Raw genomic sequence first — 22973 nt, forward strand, 5'->3', positions numbered from 1 at the left:
CTTGTTAAGTGGCCCTTGGTTGTATGTTGGCGGCTATCTTTGTGATTTGTAATGACTTTTGGATGCTTTCCATGTTGAGATTCATGTTTTTATTATGTTGTATTTTGTTGTGTTTTACCCTATGGTTATGGTCCATGGTTGGGAGAGTGGGCTCTTGCATGTGTGGACCAGTGTCTTGAGCATTAGGCCTTTAGGAGGGGGTCTAGACTTGTTGGAACCACATGAAGAGTTTTCTTGTAATTACAAGTGATAATCTTAATAATTGATTAGTGGGTTTGGGTAACTAGGAATTCACTAAACAAGATAATAATTGGTTTTGTGGCCCCACCTCATAGCCCTAGAAGTGTGCCCGCTTGGGATGAGCTTGGGAAGACCATTGGAGCGGTAAACCAATCTTTCTTGAATGGATCCAAGGTTGAGATGGTTCCACATGTCTATCAGGGTGAGGCTTGGCCCCTTATTTTGTGAGGATAGCATGTGATGACACTCTTTCCCTACATGTGTTCATTATCCATATGCCTTGATTTGTTGATTATGCCTTTGGAAGTTTGGTTGCTTTGATTTAGCCATGCGATATGATTTGGTTGGTGTATTCTTATGTTGGTGTCTTGTGACGTCATGTTGTATCCTATGGTTATTAGGTATCAACTTAGGTCTTGGGTGTGGGTTGGAACCTTATGTCATCTCCTAGCACAGAGGGTGGTTCCTATTTGGTTCCACATGGTCAGGTGGTTTGATGTCTTCTTCCATTGGGATATTCTTCTTCGTGGATGTTAGTGTGTGTGGATTGGGTTCTTGGATTCTTCATTATGTGGATATTCTTTGGAATTGATTTCTATGAACTTGATATAGAAAATATTGTATCATGATGATTTGTATTTGTAGAAGAGATTATGTGTCCCTAAGTTATGTATCTTCATGTATTTGTTGATGTAATTGAAAATAGAATATGATGTATTAGTTTAGGAGGAGTTCACATTGTACATTCATTGATTATTGGGTATTCATTATGTAATGTTAGATTATGAGTTCTATGTGGAAATGGTAGAGTTAATATTTATACATTTGAATTGTATTGAAATTGTAAGATGGAATTGCATGTATAATCTTATGGAAATTAAGATGGAATAATAGTGGTTGTTATTATAATTCTTGTTTAAGGAATGAAAATTATCTAGATGAAATGGATTATGTTGCTTAGGTAACTGAGCTAGTTGTCTTAGAGATATGTAATAAAACTTAAAGGATAATCTACTCTTATTGAAGAAAATGGTTATGTAATCTTTTATGTTTTATGATGAATGAAAGAAAGGATATTAGGAGTATTTGATTTGGTAGTTTCTAAAAGAATCTAAAGAGTATGCTATGTGACTAAGTTATGCATATGTGTTAAGGATTTATCATAGTTGTATGGAAAGTAAATGAATAGATGGATTATAGAATTTGATTTTCTAAGATGAATATGTGATGTGTTAATATTTTTTCAAGTAGTGGCATTGAGATACCCTAGGGAATGGATTTGCACTGTATGCGTTTATATAGAGTTATGTTAATGGTTAAATGGTTATTCTGCTTGTGTAATATGATTCTATGGTTATGTTCTTATTGATTTACGTATCCATGCATATAGTTAATGATGCATTGATGAATAATGGTAGTAACATTGTATTAATAATTACTAGTAATAGCGTAGTTGTAATAATTATCTTAAAAAGAAAAGAAAATTATCTCTTTTTGTTAGTAGATTTTGGTTTATTTCTCTAGGGTATTTTGGCGGGCATTACAAGTTTTAATATACTATCAATAGCATGACATGTGAAAAGGAAGTACTTAAAAAATTCAGAATCTTGTTAATGCACAAAAAGAAAATGGCATGAACGAAACAATACAAACACAAGAGACGCAAAGCGTCAAGTTGTACCAATTCACAGGTTTAGAGTAGAAAATAGAAGAAGAAGAAGAAGAAATATGTACGGATAAATATAGAGAGAGAAAAAGATATAGATATAGTGGGAGAGGGAGAGTGGGGAGACATGTCTAGAGATAAAGGGAAGAGAGAAGATAGTGGGACAAAGGTAGATCTTGAGAGGAAGAGATAGAGAGATATAGAAAAAGAGGGAGAGGAAAATATACAAAGAGATATAGATGATGATATAGATTAATAGAGAGATAGAGATATAAGAAGATATAATGTTAATATTTTAATGCACATTATATGTAAAACAATTATTATATACATTAATTATATAGTATATTGTATTTTTATTTAATAGTCCATATTATGAAACATAATATATAATAATATTAGGTTTTATTCATTATTATGTTAGATTATTTTTAAAAAAATTTGTTGGTGTGACGCAATTTTTTGGGCACAAAAGTTCACATAAGAATCCTATCAACCAATTGCAGTGTTTATTTTGATATAATATTTTGTTTGTAATTTCCATAATTAAATATTCACAATATTTCAAATACAAATATTGTAAGAAGGTATAGACTTGTGTTATGTATTCAATTTGTCAATATTATTATGTGAAATGAAAGTGTAGGTAAAAGTAAATGTCTATTAAAAAATATTATATAATGATTGAAACAATCTTTGTTCCATTATCACATTGAAATTTATAGAAAAAAATTCACTAAGGCAACTCATACCCATCCAGATAATCAAAACCCAAGGAATGACTTTGAAAATTGAAATATAAACTTTGCCATGCTAATGTAGAAATATGATTTTTATGAGGTTCATATGTTAAGTTCTAGACTTAATGTGAAAAATAAATTTTATGTAATGCATATTTAAAAATAATGTGTTGATTTTGTAGTAATGAATCGATTTTATTTAACATTTGTTATGTGATTTGTTCTATGCAAGTATTGAGAACTGATAATATTTTCAAACATCATTAAAAAATTATACAAATATCTAACAATCAAATTAAAAAAACTATTAAATAAAAAAAAAATACTAGAAAATTTATCATAAAATCTAAAATTATTAGAAAACATATTATAAAACCTAACATTAATGAATTGTTAGATTATTTAACATAATATTATATTTTAGTTAAATTTAGATAGAAAATTCATTAGCATGAAAAGAATCTTAAATAAAATTTAATTAAATAATCATTGACAATATAACCTTTATTTTTAAAATAAGTTTTTTTCTGTATTAGTAGTAATTGTGTAAAACAATAAAGTTAGAGTTAATGCTTTTAGGCCATGGTTAGTAAAGTACCATGAAAATCTATAATTCTTTAGCATCATAAATTGGTAATGAGTCTGAAGTCAAACTCCAAACTAAAGGTAAGTATTATTTGCCAATAGGCAATCCTTTGTGGGGGTACACCGCCACTGGAATTGTCTCACATCAGGAATCGCCTACCTCAAAAACACTTTGTCAAGCATGGTTTGTTGTTTCATGGTGGTTGTTTCTGACAGGTTGACGACAAAGTTGAAAGAGTAACGTGTGGCTAGGGTTTCTCCTCTAACTGTGTGAGGGGTTTCCCATCTAACGCGTTAGCGAATCGATGTAGCTGTGTTGGATATTGTTGTGCCTTCATGTGTGCGTCCTGCACTCCACGCGCTTCCGCCATGGTGTATAAGCTCGTTGTCAACTGCAAATCATTCAGGTCCGCTAGAGATTTGGCTTTTATATTCAAAGGAAGTGATGAGAAAAAGATAAAGAGCTTTTATATTCAAAGGAAGTGACGAAGACAAGACAAAGGACAGGAAAAAATAGTTCCCAACTGCTCGAGGTCCACTTTTAGTTTGTTTGACTAGCTGTTAATTTGTTTGCTCCTTCAGTTTGGTTTCAATTTATTTGGCTATGGCTTCTACAACTTTCTATGTGATTAGAATTATTTAGGTATAATTTTACAAGTTTCTATACAGACAATACCAAACATTAACATCATGCAGAGAACGGGATAGAACATGAAACCCAAACTCCTCCATGTTCCTAATCCCACGTACAATAATTCTTACTTTAGTTTCTAAGATAAGTGCAATTTACCTTGTTTCATTATCATCTATTTTTGATGACTCTCTCTATTTTTAAGTTTTGATGTTTTTTCTAGATAAAGTGGAAAAGGATTAGGGCTCTTTTTTTAATTTTTTAGATAAGGGTTTTGAATGGAAACTTGGTGTAGTGGATTGCCCTGTTTTAACCACCATTAATCTGTAGATTGACTGTATACATTGTAGAGTAGAATAGAGGTATTGAACATTGCAAAGAAGATAGCAAGCAAATGCCATGGACACCCTTTACCACTCAAGGAGTTCACTTCCGCCATGGTTGGACAAACAGATCCTCAAGAATAATCATCTACTCAATAGAGATCCCCATAATTTAGCTTTGGAACTCAATAATACAACCCTAAAAAAGAGTGACAACCGAATGCTCAATAATACAACCCAAAAAATAGTCCTGCACTGAATGCTCATCTGACAAAAGCCCATTCAGGTTGGAAAACACAAGTTGCAACCACAATTTCATTGTCCAGCTTTAAAGCTCTCCTTTCATTTTTGACATTATAGAAGATTATAGTAATCCTTAGTGTGAGATTTTGCCAAGATCAAGAGCTCAATGAAAAGTACAAAATAGAGAGACAAAATATAGGACAAGAATAAATTGTATTCTCACCAATAGATAAATGATCAATAGATCAATCATTGTTACATACAATGTAGATGAGCCTGCTTATATAGTCAATGCTATGTGGATATGTGAGCACACAAACATGACATGTGGCTCAATAAGAAACAAGGGTAGGTAGGAAATAGGTGTGGTAGGTAGGAGATACAATAAAATATTTCACATGAGGTGGATCACCCACCGAAGGTGGAATGTAACAACAAGACCACAAAAGGTGGAAATTATCCTACACACACTATCCCAATGTGGCACAAACACCCAAGTGTCTCTTACCCAAACTACTATGAAATGCATTATCCTAAGTAAACTTAAGTAATGTGTGATAATATCCAACATGAATAAATAATTACACCAACACTCCCCCTTAAGTTTAACTTATGGGAATGCACTTAAGTCTACAATGCAACTAAGCAATGCAAGATGGGTACCAGCTATGCGGCCATGTTACGTACCCATGTACAAATGCAAATACATGCAAACCAATGCAATGAAATCTCTCATAAAGTGGGGAAAGAGAGAAAAACCCTATGGGAAAAAACCCTCCCCCAAAAGAGAGATGAAAGCTATACAAGAGAACTCTCATAGAAGTGTGTGAGGAACAAAACCCCATGTGAGGAAAAAGTCCCCCCCATATGAGAGAAGAAGAGAAGCGAGGTAGCCCCCCTTCAATGTAGAATCTGCACCAATGGTAGAAGTTTGAGAATGAATGAAGAAACTGCTCCAAGAACGTCAAACAACATTTCTCCCCTTGGGAAGAAACAAAACCAAAGGTTTATCCATCAAGTCTCCCCAATCATGAAGGGAAGATGTAGGGAAAAAAGTCATGATGAATAAAATCTCTAAAAATTGCTCAAGTGTCCCCATGTCGATGTTGAAAGATACCCCCTCCAAAGGTGGTGAACTTCTCCACACTGCTAAAAAAGGCACTCCAAGATCTAGTGGAGATGAATGTAGAACAAGTCTCAAAGACTCACATGTCTCCTCAAAGGATAAAGAGACCTCCTCCAACTGTTGTACATAAGTATCCACAATCATGTCAACCTCAAAAGAATGATCATGTAGAGAATGAACAAGAGTGTCAGAGTGTTCCCTCACAACAATTGAAGAAGGATCATCTTCATCAAAGAGAAGATGAATATCATCAATGATGTCTCCCAAATCTGTAATGTAGGATTCCACAAACAAACCTGCAATGTCTGTCAAGTAATCATCCCATAAAATTAAAGTTGGAAGACAAGATATATTCTGCTGCACTGAATCATAAGAAGGCAAAATTGTCACACTATTAGCATCATCAGGTGCAATAGGTGATGTGATATCAATAGAAGGAGATGAAACACAAGGCTCAAGAATGAGGTCACATGTGAGAATCCCCAAGTTCAAGTACCCAAAGTTCTCCTCAAAATTTGAATCATCACAAGAAGTGTGATCATCATGTGAAGATTCATCATATGTGAAATCATCCTCATCAACAAAATTTGAAAAGGAGTATAACCGAGATGCATGATCCACCACCCCAGTCACAATGATAGCTCTAGTCTCCAAAACTCTAATGAAAACTTACTCAAGTGTGAACTCCACAATTCTCTTCGTTGCCCCAATGTGATTTGATAGTGGAAAGGATATTGTTTGTCAAGTGGGGTACACACAACACATTATTGAAGGAGTTATCCCCAATGGCAATAGATCCTTTCCCAATCATATCCATGTATGTATGATTGCCCATCAAAATCTGCGGCCTGGTGCAAGGTTCAAATGTGGAAAACATAGACTGTGAAGATGCCATATGATGAGAAGCCCCTGAATCTAGAAGCCATCTCCTTGAATCATGACTTGTAGTAGCACAAAGAGCTTTTCCTTTTCTTGTCCCAAAAGAGTGAGTCTTCCCACTTGTTGAAGCCATGAATGCTTTCCCTTTCCCTTTTGAATGTGAGGAAGTGGAAGTTGATGAATCCTCCTTCTTGTAGGCATTAGGAAAATCAATGTTGTGCTTTTTGAGGATGTGTGAGAGCTCATCAATTTTCTTAGAATGGAAAGGATGCTCCTCATGACCAAAATTTTTACAACAGGCACAAGTAGGTCTTTCCCTCTTTGGTGAATTGTCCTTCTTGGAAGAGGATGAATCGCCTTGTTGTGGAGAAGGTGGTGCTTTGTCCTTAGGCTTTGATTGCCATTTCTTCTTGTTTGAGTTGTCCTTTCCTTGATTTCCTTTGTTCCCTTGATTTGCCACTAATGCTTGAGACTTAGAAGTCTTAAGAATGCCCATGCTTATCAACTTAGTTTGTTCCATCATCAACATTTCGATGAAAGCATCAAATGTAGGCATTGTGTAGCTTGAACCCATTGTCATCCTATGGGTTTGGAAACTAGAAACAAATGTTGCATATTCTTGTGGAATCTTGCCCATCAAATTGAAGATCAATTGAGTATCCTTCTTATCAAAGCCACAATCCTTGAGTTGTGCCCTCAACTCTTTTGCCTTAGTGACATAATCTTGTATAGTATCAAATTTCTTGGGATCTAACATGGTGAGATCGCTATCAATCTGATATCCCCTAATCTCATCAACTTGACCATACAAGTCTTGAAACTTTTGCCAAGCATCCTTGATTAGAGTACATTTCTCAATATGAAAAATGAGATCCTTTGATACATACTTTCTTAAGGTACCAATTGCCATGATATTTTTAATGAGCCAATCCAAGTGACCACCAGGATCAGCCTCAGGATCAGTAGGAGCAAAAATAGTTCCATCAATGTAATGAGTTGGTCCTTTTTCAATAAGTTTACTCCATGCATCAATTTTCCAAGTAACATAATTATGAAGAGTTAAGAGAGGAAACTTAGGAGAACCCATAGCAACAAAATGGAAAGAACACAAAAGCACAAGAGAAACCCCCCCCCCCCCCCCCCCAAAAAAAAAAAATGATGATTTTGGCACTTTATATGTAGTGTGTGTACAATAGACCACTTGCAAAAAATGGAAAGGTGGAATTCTGATTTTGTTTTACAACTGCCCCAATAGGCTGAGAACTATAATGCAAAAGACCAGAAATAGAGATCTATGCAATACAAGTGCCAAATTGGCCAAAAAAGACCATATGTTGAAAGTAAAATTTCTACTCCAAATCATTGCAAACTAATGGCAAATTATGAAAGTAAATGAAAAATTATGCACTTTCAAAAAAAATGGCACATGAAAAGGAGTTTGTATGAGCCCAAACGAAGTCCCAGAAGTTGCAGAAATGGGGATTGGACAGGTACAGTCACCAAAAACTGATATTTCTAAAAAAACTGTCCATCAAAATCAGAAAATAACGCCACCATGAGAAAGTAAATGAAAAATTAGCCCATTTAAAAAAACATTGCACCAAAAAAGGAGCAAAAATGAGAAAAATATGGCCATTTGAAGTTGAACTGCAAAATCAAAAAGCTCAACGGGAGGGGCTTGCCAAAATTTCAAAAAAAATGATGACGTCATAAAATTGTGGGATTAAATTTGATGGTCGTCGCAGAAAAATTCACTCCCCCTGTTGACTGTGTGTTTGTATGGTACGGACTACTGACATGGGCCAATTGAATACTACCACTTGTTGTACGGAGTATACGATCAGATGACTGGGCAGTGACATGTCTTGTACGGATGATGATGATGTGGCACTATGGGCAGTATGACCTATTGAGTTGGCGGGCTGACGTGGCACACGATACTGCTAGGGTGTCAGTGAGGTGGCATTGACGTGTCAGATGAGTTGGCCCAGTTGGCAGGATGATTGTGCACCAGGTGGCGGGGTCCACATGGCGCACTGAGGGGTTTGTGTGTTGGGCTGATGGGGTCAGTCGAGGAGCCTACGTGGAGGTCTACGGACTGGTGGGGTCGGCCGAGGAGGTCAAGGTTGTCGGCTAGAGAAAAGAAGTCAGCGGACTATGAGCGGTTGGCTATCGAAAGGAAGTTGTTTGTCGGCGGGGCCACGGGCGGTGGCTTGAGGATGCAACAGGTGCTGGGAGTCGAGTCGGACACTACCGAAGCTAAAGGTTGTCAGGAGTACGGAGCCGAAGGATGTTGTCGGAGGAGCCAACTATGGGGAGTTGTCAACTGCTGAGGGACAAGCTGCAACGGTTAGGACCCGGGTCAGTAGGTATGGCGACGGACTGTTAGCGAGCCAAAACGATACACAGAGCCCTGCAAAAGGCTATTGGACAGGTACGATGTCGGGGGGAAACCTCTGAAATATATTTTTTATTTTTTAAAAAAAAATTCAAATAAAACTTTTGGAATCTAATAAAAATTGCAAAATGATTTTTTTGAAATAAATAAAATTTGCAGAAAAAAATAATTTTTAAATTTTTTTTTTTTAAATATCCATACCGTACTTAGCCAAATTGGCTAAATTTTTCCTCCAAGCCCCAAAATTGACTTTCACCCAATATAGGCAAATTTATAATCAAAATTCATGGAAACAGCCTCCTGGACGCGATGGTGAGGTCGGATCTAGTCTAGGACGCCTCCAAAAGATGTTGCTCCTCAAATCTGCCTCTTAGCGTCGCAATAATGCCTCTCAAAGACGAATCAATGATGCTCTAATGGCTTTGATACCATGTGATATTTTTCCAAGATCAAGAGCTCAATGAAAAGTACAAAATAGAGAGACAAAATATAAGACGAGAATAAATTGTATTCTCATCAATAGATAAATGATCAATAGATCAATCGTTGTTACATACAATGTAGATGAGTCTGCTTATATAGGCAAGGCTATATGGATATGTGAGCACACAAACATGACATGTGGCTCAATAATAAACAAGGGTAGGTAGGAAATAGGTGTGGTAGGTAGGAGAAACAATAAAATATTTCACATACGGTGGATCACCCACCGAAGGTGGAATGTAACAACAAGACCACAAAAGGTGGAAATTCTCCTACACACACTATCCCAATGTAGCACAAACACCCAAGTGTCTCATACCCAAACTACTATGAAATGCATTATCCTAAGTAAACTTAAGTAAGGTGTAATAATACCCAACATGAATAAATAATTACACCAACACTTAGGAAGACACCATTAGCATCAATTTGCTTGATGTAGTCAGCCATATACGAGTTTGCATTCGTACCACTTTGGCATTAGTGAGTGACAATATGGGTACATAGTGGTCCAAAGCCCTGTACAGAGAGCAAATTTCCCACAAATACAATGTGGCAGAATCTATTAACAAATGCTTGTCAATTTATTTTTCCAAAAACTCTCCCTTAAATTTGCATATATCCCATGTGATAGATTTTGTAACACTCTTAATTATGTAGATATTAACTATTATAATATGCCTAATATGAATTAGGCTAAACCCACTTTGGTTTTCTACCTAAAATTTGATCATAAATTATGGTTACCTCTTGTGAATTCTTTGAAACAAAAAGAAATGCTAGAATAAAGGAGGAATGGACATTTTTGTAGATTGACCTTTTATTATCATCTATTGTTCAATGACATGCCATGAGAAGGAGATAAGAAGACAAGGTAAGGGTTTCAATATACATTGAATTGCCCAGAGCTAGAGATTTTGATTAGGACTTCTGGGGAGACCAGGATTAGCCATTTTTTCCTCTGGCAGACTTCCTTTTCTTTGCTTTATGCTACAACTCTTTGGCATAAGTTTTCCTTCAGGCATCTCATCAGGGTTGTTTTGTAGTATCATCAGAGAGCTTACCCATTTCTACAGAAGAAAAAAGATCAACTACTAAAGCTTGTTTCTCACCATCGACGGGACTAATTGCATTAGTCTTAGTTTTGAATTAATTGTTTTTGTAACCAAATCCAGTAATTTATGTTGTTGAAAACTTGCACTGTCACATGCAATTTTTCTAATGAATAATTTATTTGTCAAGGTTTAGCTCTTCATTTTTATAGAGATGGTTTCTAGATTTGTTATATTTTTTTTTTAATTGAGATTTTATCTACTCAAGATGGACTAGAAAATTTATACCGACAGGCCATTCTTTTTATTTTATGTTATGTCATTAGCTTCAATTTAAAGGACTAAATCAAAAGCAATTGTTACAAATAGGTTGTATATATATCTTTGGTGTCATAATAAAGAGTAGTATTGTAGTGTTTAAGCCACAAGAGACATAGTTTGAGAAAGTTGGTAGAAACCAGCAGAGACTATAGACTACGGTGATGTTTATTGGAATTATAACTATACCAAATCAAAGATTACATTAAAGCTCACCAAGAATAGAATCATTTAGTATCAAATGGATAGCAACTATTGTTGTTTCCGTAAATGCAATGGTTTCTAGAGGTATTTTCACATAAAGTAAATATCATATCATCTTAATATTTAATCCAGTCTTCTTCGCAGACCTTATACATTGTACAACAAATTTCTTCATAGATTTGTGCAGAAATTTGTGCAATTATCCTATCTCTTGTACTTTAAAGACAACATTTCACAAACAAATTAGTAGAATAAATGACAAACAACTTGATTTTCCATATGGATACATCATTTCCCAATGTTGGTTACATGGTTAGGACTCAGTGGTATGATTAGGTACTAATATGCATTTGATATTAATACATTATTTTCTAAAATCACCTGTTTATATTACAACAACAAAAAATAAGGGTTCTTCATTTGAGAGATCACCAACAAAAATAAGGTGTTATATTTGAGATCCCATCCTCCTACATACAAAAAGAATTGGCATCTTTACTTTTGCTTCAATTTAGAAATGATTTGACATCCTCTTTAAAATAATTCTAGATATATTGTGTCTGACATATCTATCCTTTATACTATCAGATTTTTGTAACTACAAAGAAGAATTCATTTCTAAAATATTGATTCTAAGTCTTCTATATGAAAAAAAAAAATTCTCCTTTCATCCAGATTTCTTCTAGTGTTGTAATGTGCTTTTTATGCATCTTTAAAAGGTTTTAGATGCATTTCACTATAGAAAAGTGTACAACATTATTTCTTCTTGATTTCATTTTGTGCAGCTAAAGTATGTGAACCTTAGCTTCTATAATCTTTATATTGACTGATGAGCTCCAATAGAAAAGTAATCAACTCGATTATTTTTAAAATCCTTACTAATATTATTGTTGTTCCACCTTTTTCTGACGTTTTCAATATTAAGATCTTGTTGTTTGCTGGTTGCACTTGGTCACCCTGTAGATCACCCTTTTTGCATGGCCTTTTGTCAAACAATTCATGTGCCCAACAAGAGAACTTGCAACTAGAACATCTAATAAGAATCCAATTTTGATTATGGCTTGATGGATGTTTGTACCCTGTTTTGAATCCTCCATTCTAGCACGAGCTGAAAAGACGCTAGAAAAGGTTGTGAAATATGGCTTTACATCTGTCCATTGCATCTGATTAATAGTTTCCATGGCATTCTCAACATATCAATTTTGTGTGTATCCTGCAATACTTGCATTTTATGAGACTAAATCTCTTTCAGGCATAAATTTGAAAATATTTAAACCCTTGTTCACAAGACCACTTTGTAATGCGTGTAGACATAAAGTCTCTCTATGAACCAGTTCTGTAATAAATTTCCCACTGTTATGGGGTCTTGAAGTTCCAACTAATTGCATCGCAGAATAAAATGGGGTGAACTCACAATACTGGTTCCCAGTTTTTGACCAACTTTGACACTTAGATGAACATTTTGCAAAAAATCTTCACTTTCCGACACCTATAACTTTTAAACCGTTAATAATTTGAAGATGATGTAAACTAGTGATTTGTAACATCTTTTTTGTAGATTCTAAATATAGTTTTTTCAATTTTTTTTGAATAAAAGTTTATTGATTTTTCCATCTCCCTCAAAAGTAGTTTTTTACAGCAAACAACATTTTTTAAGAGTGATGAGCATCCCGAAACGTATAACTTTTTTTCTATAAATGATAAAAACTTATCTCTTTTAAATTTTGGTTTGTAACATCAATACCCAGGGCATGCAGTTGGTTTGATAGTGATATGTTGAATAATTTTTATTTTATTAAGTTTTAAAGTCCGACTAATTATAATTTAGATATAGGTGTACGTTTGAACACATAACTTGTTCTATATATATCAAAATTTGGTTTTATTTTATTTGTTAGAAAGAAGACATCAATACCTAGGGCATAGATATTTTTCAAAAAAAATTTGAATTATTTTACTATTTTTCCCAATGCATTGAACAAAGAAGTTCATGTTCGGTGAAAAACCCATGTTCATAAAAAATAAAATAAAAATATATTAATGAAATTAAATATACTAAAAATTATACTATTTGGAAAGCTTATAATAAGGACTAAATCCTTAAGAAAACAAAACTTCTAAATGAATTCGTTTGACCCCTCAAAAGCTAATGTAAAATTGGTTTTTTATCAGCATTTGATAGATGCAAAGGAGACTCCATTGCAAGTATGATTTAGAAGTAGAGAGGTTCTATCCAAGAAATTTTGATCTAAGAGCCTTTGATCTAACTCTCTTCAATTAATTACTTCAAATGGGACCTCTTAAAGCTTAAATCATTATATTTTTTTAAAAATGTATGATTTCAGCAAAAATCAGGATGTACAAAAAAGTGGGAACCAGCTTTGTGAGTTCACCCAATGCTTATTGAACCTTGTGTGAATATGATAAGCATTATATTAGTCTATGGAAGCCATCATATAACTTAGCCACAGAGCCCTATAGGATGCTCTTAAAATGCTTCTTACTGTATATCATTCTATGTTGATTTCCTCATCATTGTTCACTACTAAGCTTGAGGACTGGGACTTCAAGTATTGTTCTGATTTTGGCCCCCTCCTATGGAATTTAATGATCATTTTTTATGTCATTATCTTTGTTGTTTAGGATTCACTTCATCAATCACCTTGCTTAAATATAATATCCATTGGACAAAATCACACTTCTTTCCTAGAAATCAGATCCAATCTGTTACAATTTGCACTTACTATAGTCACTTCTTTAATCTTTATCTGGACTGATGAGCTACAATAGAAAAGCAATCAGCTCGATTCTTTTTAAAATCCTTACTGATATTACTGTTGTTCCACCTTTTTCTGAAGTTTTCAATATTGATATATTGTTGTTTGTTGGTTGCACTTGGTCACCCTGTAGATCACCCTTTTTGCACGGCCTTTTGTCAAACAATTCATGTGCCCAACAAGAGAACTTGCAACTAGAACATCTAATAAGATTCCAATTTTGATTATGGCTTGATGGATGCCTATACCCTGTTTTGAATCCCCCATTCTAGCACGGGCTCAAAAGACGTTGGCAAAGGTTGTGGAATCTGGCTTTACATCTGTCCATTGCATCTGATTAATAGTTTCCATGGCATTCTTAGCATATCCATTTTGTGTGTATCCTACAATACTTGCATTCTATGAGACTAAATCTCTTTCATGCATAAATTTTAAAATATATAAACCCTTGTTCACAAGGCCACTTTGTAATGTGTGCAGACATAAAGTCTCTCTATGAACCAATGTTGTAATAGATTTCCCACAGTTATGGGGTCTTGAAGTTCCAACTGATTGCATTGTAGAATAAAATCCTTATTGAACTTTGTGTGAATATTATAAGCATTATATTAGTCTATGGAAGCCACCGTATAACTTTGCCACAGAGCCTTATAGGATGCTCTTAAAATGCTTCTTATTGTTTATTGTTCTATGTTGATTTCCTCATCACTGTTCACTACTAAGCTTGAGGACTGAGACTTTAAGTATTGTTCTGATTTCGGTCCCCTCCTGTGGAATTTAATGATCATTTTTTATGAAATTCGTTGTCTTTGTTGTTTAGGATTCACTTCATCAATCACCTTGCTTAAATCTAATATCCATTGGACAAAATCACACTTCTTTGCTAGAAATCAAATCCATTTTTTTACAGTTCGCACTTACTATTCTCTCAAATGGCAGATCAAGATGACCACCTTAGAATGTTAGGGGCCCTATAGTACTGGGTTTTCCATGATTCTAATGCTTTGAACATGATTATGTCTTTAGACATGAAAATACACTAGGATAAACTCATTTTCTGTCCAGGATTTTACAATGCTAATGCTTTGAACATGATTGAGTATGCCTTTAGACATGAAAATACACTAGGATAAACCCCTTTTTTGTCAAACAATTTCTGAAAATAGGATATACTTGCAAGTGGCACATGGAACATCTTGATCCAATAAGGCCTTAATGCCTTTTCCCCATCATGTAGGGAGCCTTAAAGGATGTTGGTGATATAGAAACAGTCAAAGCAGAAGCAAACCCATGAACAGGTGCCCATGTTTCACCTGTTAGATGCATTTTTTTTCTCTTTATAACATAGATTTCTCATTGCATCTTGCGCAAGAGGAGGCTCCACATTGTGCTAGCCAAAGAGCACTGGTGAACTATGTCGTCAATGATCATGTTAGAACAACAATCTATATAAATTTCTACTCTCAAGTGAAACATGAGACACTTGTTCTTGCTACAATGCTTAAAATGCTTCTGACTATTTATTGTTCTATGTTGATTTTGTCATCATTGTTCACTACTAAGCTTGACGACTGGGACCTCAAGTATTGTTCTGATTTTGGCCTCCTCATGTGGAATTTAATTATCACTTTTTTATATAATTCATTGTCTTTGTTGTTTAGGATTCACTTCCTCTACAGCAGACACATAGATCAAACAAATATAAGACCTACCATAGAAATAAGATATTTTACAGAAATAAAATTCAATGATTTGTCTTAGGCCTTATGTTGACTTACTTTGTCATTACCTCGTGCCAACAGGCTATGGACAATTGCGATAGACCTGGAGATATTGTTGGTATACCTGGTAATGTGTCAAACAAGCATCCATCACCAAACTCGGTGCCTTCACCAATAAACAATGAAACAGTATCTGAAATGGGTTCCACCTCCATCCATTTGCCTGGATCTCGCCAAACTAAATTTGAAGTGCTCTCAATGAATGCATTACAACACTATCACAAGCTTGTTGAAGATTTGAAGCAAGCATGTGCAAATTTAGATCACGTGTAGACCCATGAGATTGAGGTGTTCCAAGAAACCATGCACACGTATGACGCTACATGCGGTGTCTTACAACACTATTACACTGTATTCCAGGAATTGCGATATCGAGCAGGAATTGTGATATCGAGAGCTCCATGGTGTGCCTCGTTCCATGGATGTGAAACTATCCTTTTTTATTTTCTTTGACAATGTTTGGTATCCCCAGATAAACTAAATGTATATAAGAGATGCACTTTGAAAGCCATTAGATCCACGCTTTGTTTTTGGAATGTTACGAACATATTGAAGCTGAGCATTTTGCTCAATGCTATTGGCATTGGATATATTTTATGCCCAATGTATATATATTGTGTAATTAAAATCGACATATTGTACACTTAATGTACAAATTAGACCCTCTTTAAACATATTATACCCTTGATGTACTCATTGAGCCATGTAATATATATTTTGCAAGTATTGCTCATTGTTGGATGTGTCATTCAAAAGTTGTGTGCATTTTATGATCTTGTAACTAATGGATTGAAGATAATAAATTATGTATAGAGCATGTATGATAGAACTAGGGATTCTGTCTTTATGATCTCTATAACTTTAGTACTTTATATAGTAGTTTGGGTTATATAGGGGTAAAATAACAGACCATTACAGTAGAGCTTGGTGTACTACTGTTACCGAGCCCATGACCAAAATTCTGACTAGTATTTGTAACTGTGACAGCGTAGCCAAGAAGCATAATTTCCATAGTGAATTTTATTATGAAAGCTGAAAACTACAATATGACACAGACAATGGATAGACCCCATGATCATGATTCAAAATACATACTGTTATATCAAGAGGTTGGGGGTGACTTACAAACATTTAGACAAAGGCATAATATATAAATCAACTAGCCACTACAACCATTGAAAAAATACATAGGATTGTTGGTGCCCTTAAGAAGGCTACTTCATCTCTTGTTGGTTTATGTTGGCCATGCTGAAATTGTTTGACAGAATGATAAAACATATGAACTCATTCAATGGTTATTTATTTTGACCATGTTGAAACTGTTTGACAGAATGCCTGAACATTATAGGAATTCCGAAGTCATATACTTCAACCATAATTGTTTCTCAACTATGGATTACTACATTCAATTTGAAAATTTGCTTATGTTTTAGTGAACTCTTCTACCCTCTGCCCTTATTATAGGAATTGACAAGCATAAAAGCCTCTTTGTCTTCTACCATAGTATATTTTTCTATTTCAAGGATGCATTATAGAGTAATGTACATGTTATATAGTAAAAACATTTCAAAGCAAATGGAGCAGTAGCATACATGGATACCCACCATCAACATTACAAGGCATTACGCATTCCTAAACTGTTTTCAACATCGCTTTTGTACAAAGTCCTACTTGACACCGTGAAGAAGAGAGCACACAGCAGATACATCAATTTTTAAAAATAAAAATCACAATATATAACAACAAATTACATCCTCAATAAGGTTCCTGCCCAATGTAATTGGCCCAAGGATCATAGTTACATGTCATGAACACATCTCCATGATTGCATATTATTCTAGCACACCCAACCCTCCTTGTTGTCCTCCACACAATCTGAGTATAATGGTGGCACTGTTGATCTCTTTAGAATATCACTACATGTTATTATCACTCTTGTTGCTTCTACTACACATTGTCTATTATGTGCATTGTCATTAATGAATCCAACCTGTTGTTGAAGATCCATATAGTGCAATGAAGTAGTTTGCTCCTGGTTTTGCAGGCAGCATCCTAATCCCCTATCTAATGGACGTACTAACTGAAAATGCAATCCAACTTATGTACGATGGGTCCATGCTTGTGGCTCCATGTCTCCAAATATCTGCTATATCTAACTTTGGGGATGGACCTGAGCATTGCAATCATTATAGAGTTGATATTTTCGATGGCGTACACAAACAAAATGCATCCTTGCCGAAAAAATATAACAATGACATAGATTCTAAATGGCTCATAGTTGGCTCCATACTACAACTAACAAAATACATCTTCCTGAATTCGCATGGCTCCCGGTGAGTCAATAAGCCTACTATTATTACAACAAAGTTCATAGAAACTTTACATTTTACACAATGTAGTGCTTATAATATTTCATTTTTGATTGTTTAATTGTGTAGGTGGATCGTTATTTTGAACCTAGAAATTGTATGTACAACACATGCTATACTTGGAGAACCTATCTTCCTTTGTGTAAAATAGGAAGATCGGGTAGAAAAAACTAGGCCTCCTCTACGTGATACAAGTATAGAGCCAAGCACATCCACAAAATGTAAGGGTTTCAGGTGACAAAAAGCATTGATCGGGGTCAAGCCACCTCAAAACATGGGCAGGACACCTATGACAATAACTCCTATTAAAAATTTGAATCCCTACCAACCAAGGTGGACCATCAAGGGCCATGTCCTAGTGAAGAAGGACATCTACCACTATAATACAACAAAAGCAAGCGGCCATGTTTTAGCTTTGCGGTCGTAGACAGCGAAGGTACTGAAACACGTGTTACGTGTTTCAATGAACTAGCAAAAACCTATTATGATAACATCCAAGTTGGAGTGACATACACATTATCTGGGGGAGCAATAAAACCAGCCAATAAAATTTACAACAAACTCAATAGTGGATTAGAAATAACCTTGTAGATGATTCAAAGATTATTGTCTGCAATTATGACTCTTCCATACCCAAGCACAGATACATTTTCACAACTCTTGATCAAGTGGCTACCAAAAAAAATTACTCAACCATTAACGACATTGGAATTGTCATTAGTGTCGATCTGAGCTCAACGATACGTAGAAGAGATGGTACAAAGGATCCTGGGCATACCATTAAGTTAGTCGACATGACTCGAACGACCATCGATGTTACACTATGGGGTGCAATGGAAGAAAAGGAAAGTATTGAACTCCAACAAAGGCATTATTTACAAGAAACAATTACCCTTTCTATCAAGAGTGGTCGTGTATGTGAATTCAATGGAAAGGTAATAGGTGCAACATTTAATACAAGTCTCTCCATAGACCCTCCTATAGAGGAATTGGCCCAGCTGAAAGATTGGTTCAACCAGAATGTTGATATTGGACAAGAAATTGTGCATCAACTTGTTGCACCTACTCCCACCCCTCAAAGAATGATGATCAGTGAAATCCGGGTACATGCATCAAATTCAGTGCAACCCTTCCAATGCATTGTAAAGGCAATGGAACAACAGATAAAATCTAAGTCATTTTTCTATCCAGTGTGCCCCACCCAAGTAAATGGAAAAGCATGTAAGAAACGATTAGACGCGACTGAAGAAGGAACTTGGTATTGTTCGAAGTGTAACATGACCCTGTCTGAGTGTAACTACAGATACATCATCTAGACAAACCTGCAGGACCACACAAATACAATATGGGCAATTGCATTTGATGAAGGAGCAACAAAACTTATGGGCATGCCTGTAGAAACATTAGACATGCTTCAATTCGAGCAATGGGAGAAGGAGGCCAAGAGGCTTCAAAAATAAATTGAGATTATAAATGAAATCAAGGGATAAGATGAAAATAAAGTTAGGAATACAAACATTTTAGGAGATGAGGATTATAGTTTCATTAAAAGTATTTTGGACAAGTTGTTGTTCAAGTTGGAGATTACGAAGGGGCAGAGTGTTGAGATGATGAAGTGCCAACACCCCATGCTAGTCGAGATTCAAGCTTATAAAGAGTTCATAATAATTAATGTAGGGGCTCAACTCTTCAGATTAAACAAGGATCATTTGGATACCATGGAGGTCATCCTATCAGAGTGGGATAACAAGATATAAGAGAAATTTTGACCTGATGAGAAATTCAATGAGAAAGTTCTAAATGAATGCATGGGTTTGATTGTGGCCACCTCTCATATCTCTAAGGTAGTGGAATCCCTTGATAACTTTGTTGTCAAGCTCAATGAATCCATCAGGGTGGTTGATTTCAAAATTAAGTGGATAGATAGACTGAAGGAAAGGCCCTTGAATCAATGCTTGGATAATTTAAAGTAATACAAGGAGAACAAGAGAAGGCTCATTCCATGTAAACCTAGCCTCAAAGGAGATTCTTTATAAACATTGCTAGGACAGAGGAGGGAGGGTGTATCCTTAATTAACTCTCAGTAGTGACTTAGTAGACATGTCTTCATTGAGACAGTGGCGCTAAACTCAATAGAATTGTATTCAAGATTAGAAAGTTTCTTCCTCTGTGCTAGCAGTTTGGTCCTATCTTCTCAACATGCATAGAGCCCAACTCTAGTAAATTCAAAGTGTTGAGCGAAGTCTGAGGTGTCAGTTGGAGTTCTTAATTAGATAATTTATTTTGTTGGACGAGCTATTCTTACCTTTTTTGAAGGTTTTAGGCTAAAGATTGAAGTCATCAACTTGCATGTCGGCTAGGCTTCCTAGTTAATAGGCCATTTTAGGCAGGATGATAACTCAATTTTAGGAGGTCTCCTCCTATAAATTAAAGTTTTCTTGACTTTGTAGACACTTAAAATTAATTAAATTGATATTTAATTAATTTAGCTTTTTTTGCATAATTAATTAAATTAATTATGATAGTCCTCTTCCTCTTAACATTAATTAAATTATATTTTTTATTATTATTATTTTCAATAAAAGTGGCAAAGCCACTAAACATTTTTTTTTTTAATTATTAAAAAATTACAAGCCTGGTTCAAGGGAGCATACCGGAAGGAAAGAACCAAGAAGAAAACCTCTGGTTGTAGCTCATATACAAAATGTTTGTACAAAAGATATTAAATGAGTTTTTGACTCCTACCCAAAAGGGGGAAAATGAGGATTTTGATAAGTCTCAACCATGCATATGTCTAAACCCAAAAAACAGATTTGCCACCCACCAATCCCAATGATGTCATCCATCAGAGTTGCCAACTGATTGAACTACATCAATATTTGATGAATCAAAACTATGCCCAAGAGATGACCATACAAAAACCATATAACTGATAAAATTTTGTTACAAGAGAGGCATAAATTATCACGTTTATAGGAGTTGAGGAAAAATCAACTCTACAGCTCCCAAGGATCACCTACATGCAAACCTGTCACAGAAGGAGAGAAGCAAAAAAGCTATGGAGGCCAGAATTCAAAGATCCATAAAAGAGGAGTCATATTGATTGTGCAACAAGAATGCAATTCAATAATTACAATTGTTATGAAATTACAAAGAGAGAATCCTTATAAAAGATACTCAAAACCCTAAAGAATTATAAGGTTCCTAAGTTTAGCTTAATTATAGAGTATAATAGACTAATAATTAAATAAATAATTATTAGCTAATAAAAGATAACTCTAACAACGTTTATAGCCAATATTGAAAGCAGCTCCAGAGAAGACCAAGGAAGCCCCATAAATGTTACCTGAAAACTGAAATAGAAAAACACCTATCCACAAGATCAAGTTAAAGATATCATTGCTTGAAAATCTAAAAGGAGCCAAGCAAAAATTTATGAAGTATACCATGGAGAAAATACATAAGATCAATCTCCACCAAAAGTTAGAGCAAGTAATCAATTTTGAAAAACACAAAAAACTCTTTCCATGAATTTATCTAAACCAGATCCAATATCAGAAATTCTTTTTGAATAGAGTTTCACATATTAAACAATTAGGTAAGAAGAAATGCATGAATCCACTTGAAATAAATATTGCTAAAACCATAATACAGCCTTGCAAAGTGTAAATCTTTCATATTTATCAAAAGACTGAGTAGTAAAAGTGATAGAATGCAAACCACAGGGGTGGTCTATGGGCAATAATAAATAAGACTTACTCTACAACAAAACTTGTCAAGAAGTAAGAACCACAAAACCATTGAAAATCAAGAAGTGAGGAAACCTGGCCTAAGAAAGATGAATCCATTTACATCAAAAAAGTTCAAATGATAAAGCATGAAGGAGCTAGGCATGTATGAACATGGCCATTGTCAAAAGGTGTAAGCTTTCATAAGCAGAGGAAGAGCTTCCTTCTCAACCTCGATATAAGAGGCTTTCTCATTAATAGCTTTGTTTTCCAAGAGGTCGGCCATGTGGTTTGCTTCTTGATAACAATGTGTAACCTGATATGAATCAAAAAAATTAATCTGGTGCAGAATTTTATCACTATAGCCCCTATAATTAATTTATCAAAATTAATTATTCCTCATTCTTCTAAAATCACTCCAATATTCCTTCTAAATATTAATTAGTTAATTAATTCTAATTAATTAGCTAATCTCATGATTCCTACAAATCACCCTCCTTAATCCTATCATCTAGCCTAATTAATCTACTCCAATCATGCTTATCATTTTCTCCAATTTTATATTCCTCCACTCATTATCTCTCCTCATGTCCCATCCTCTTAACTCTCCCACTTGTACTCCTAATCTTTCATTAAGTCACCTAATTTGTCCTCTTAATCACTTGCACATCCCTACTCACCTTGATTAGGGATGAGTCAACTCCTTGTCATAAATGGTTTTTCCATCCCACCTTCCAAACCTTAAATGCACCAACTTTGGTCCATTCAAGGAATGTTACATTCCTTGAATCTCCCCATGGCCCCCCCTTCCCAAGGAATTTTTAATTCCTTTCTCCATTTATTCTTCCCACACAATCCATTATCTTGGAATATTTAATTAATCTTTTCCTCTCCCAAAGAATTTTGTATTCCTTCTTCTCTTCCCAAGGTACTTGGAGAACTCTTCCCCATGTAATTGAGAAGTGTGGAGACAAGAAATTCATTTATGGAAAATCTCTTGGATCTCCCACTTTGTCCTCTCAATCCTCCCCAACCTTCTTTCAATCATATCCCTTCATTCAACTTCAATCTTGATCCTCCATTTTGGGCCCCTCCAATCTATAAATTGAAGTCTCCACTCCTCACAAATCATCCACTTTCATAGTAAGTTTATGTTGTCCATTTAAGCTTCAAAATCCATCCATAGCACCCTTATAATGCCAAATTATTGTCTCATATAAGCCAACCTCATCTTGCTCAATCATCCAATCGAAATCCCCTTTGTTGTGTACTGGAGAGCAATCCACAATCCAACATTTCAAGGAGCAAATCAAGTGGAGCATTTGGGCGCATTTCCACTGCAATCTCAATCGGAGAAAGGAAGAAGAAAAGGTATAAGAAGGTTACTTTCCATGATTTTGAGTATTTCATTGTGTTTTATGTCTTGTTTA

The sequence above is a fragment of the Cryptomeria japonica genome, chromosome 10, assembly GCF_030272615.1.
Source record: "Cryptomeria japonica chromosome 10, Sugi_1.0, whole genome shotgun sequence".
Classification (NCBI taxonomy): domain Eukaryota; kingdom Viridiplantae; phylum Streptophyta; class Pinopsida; order Cupressales; family Cupressaceae; genus Cryptomeria; species Cryptomeria japonica.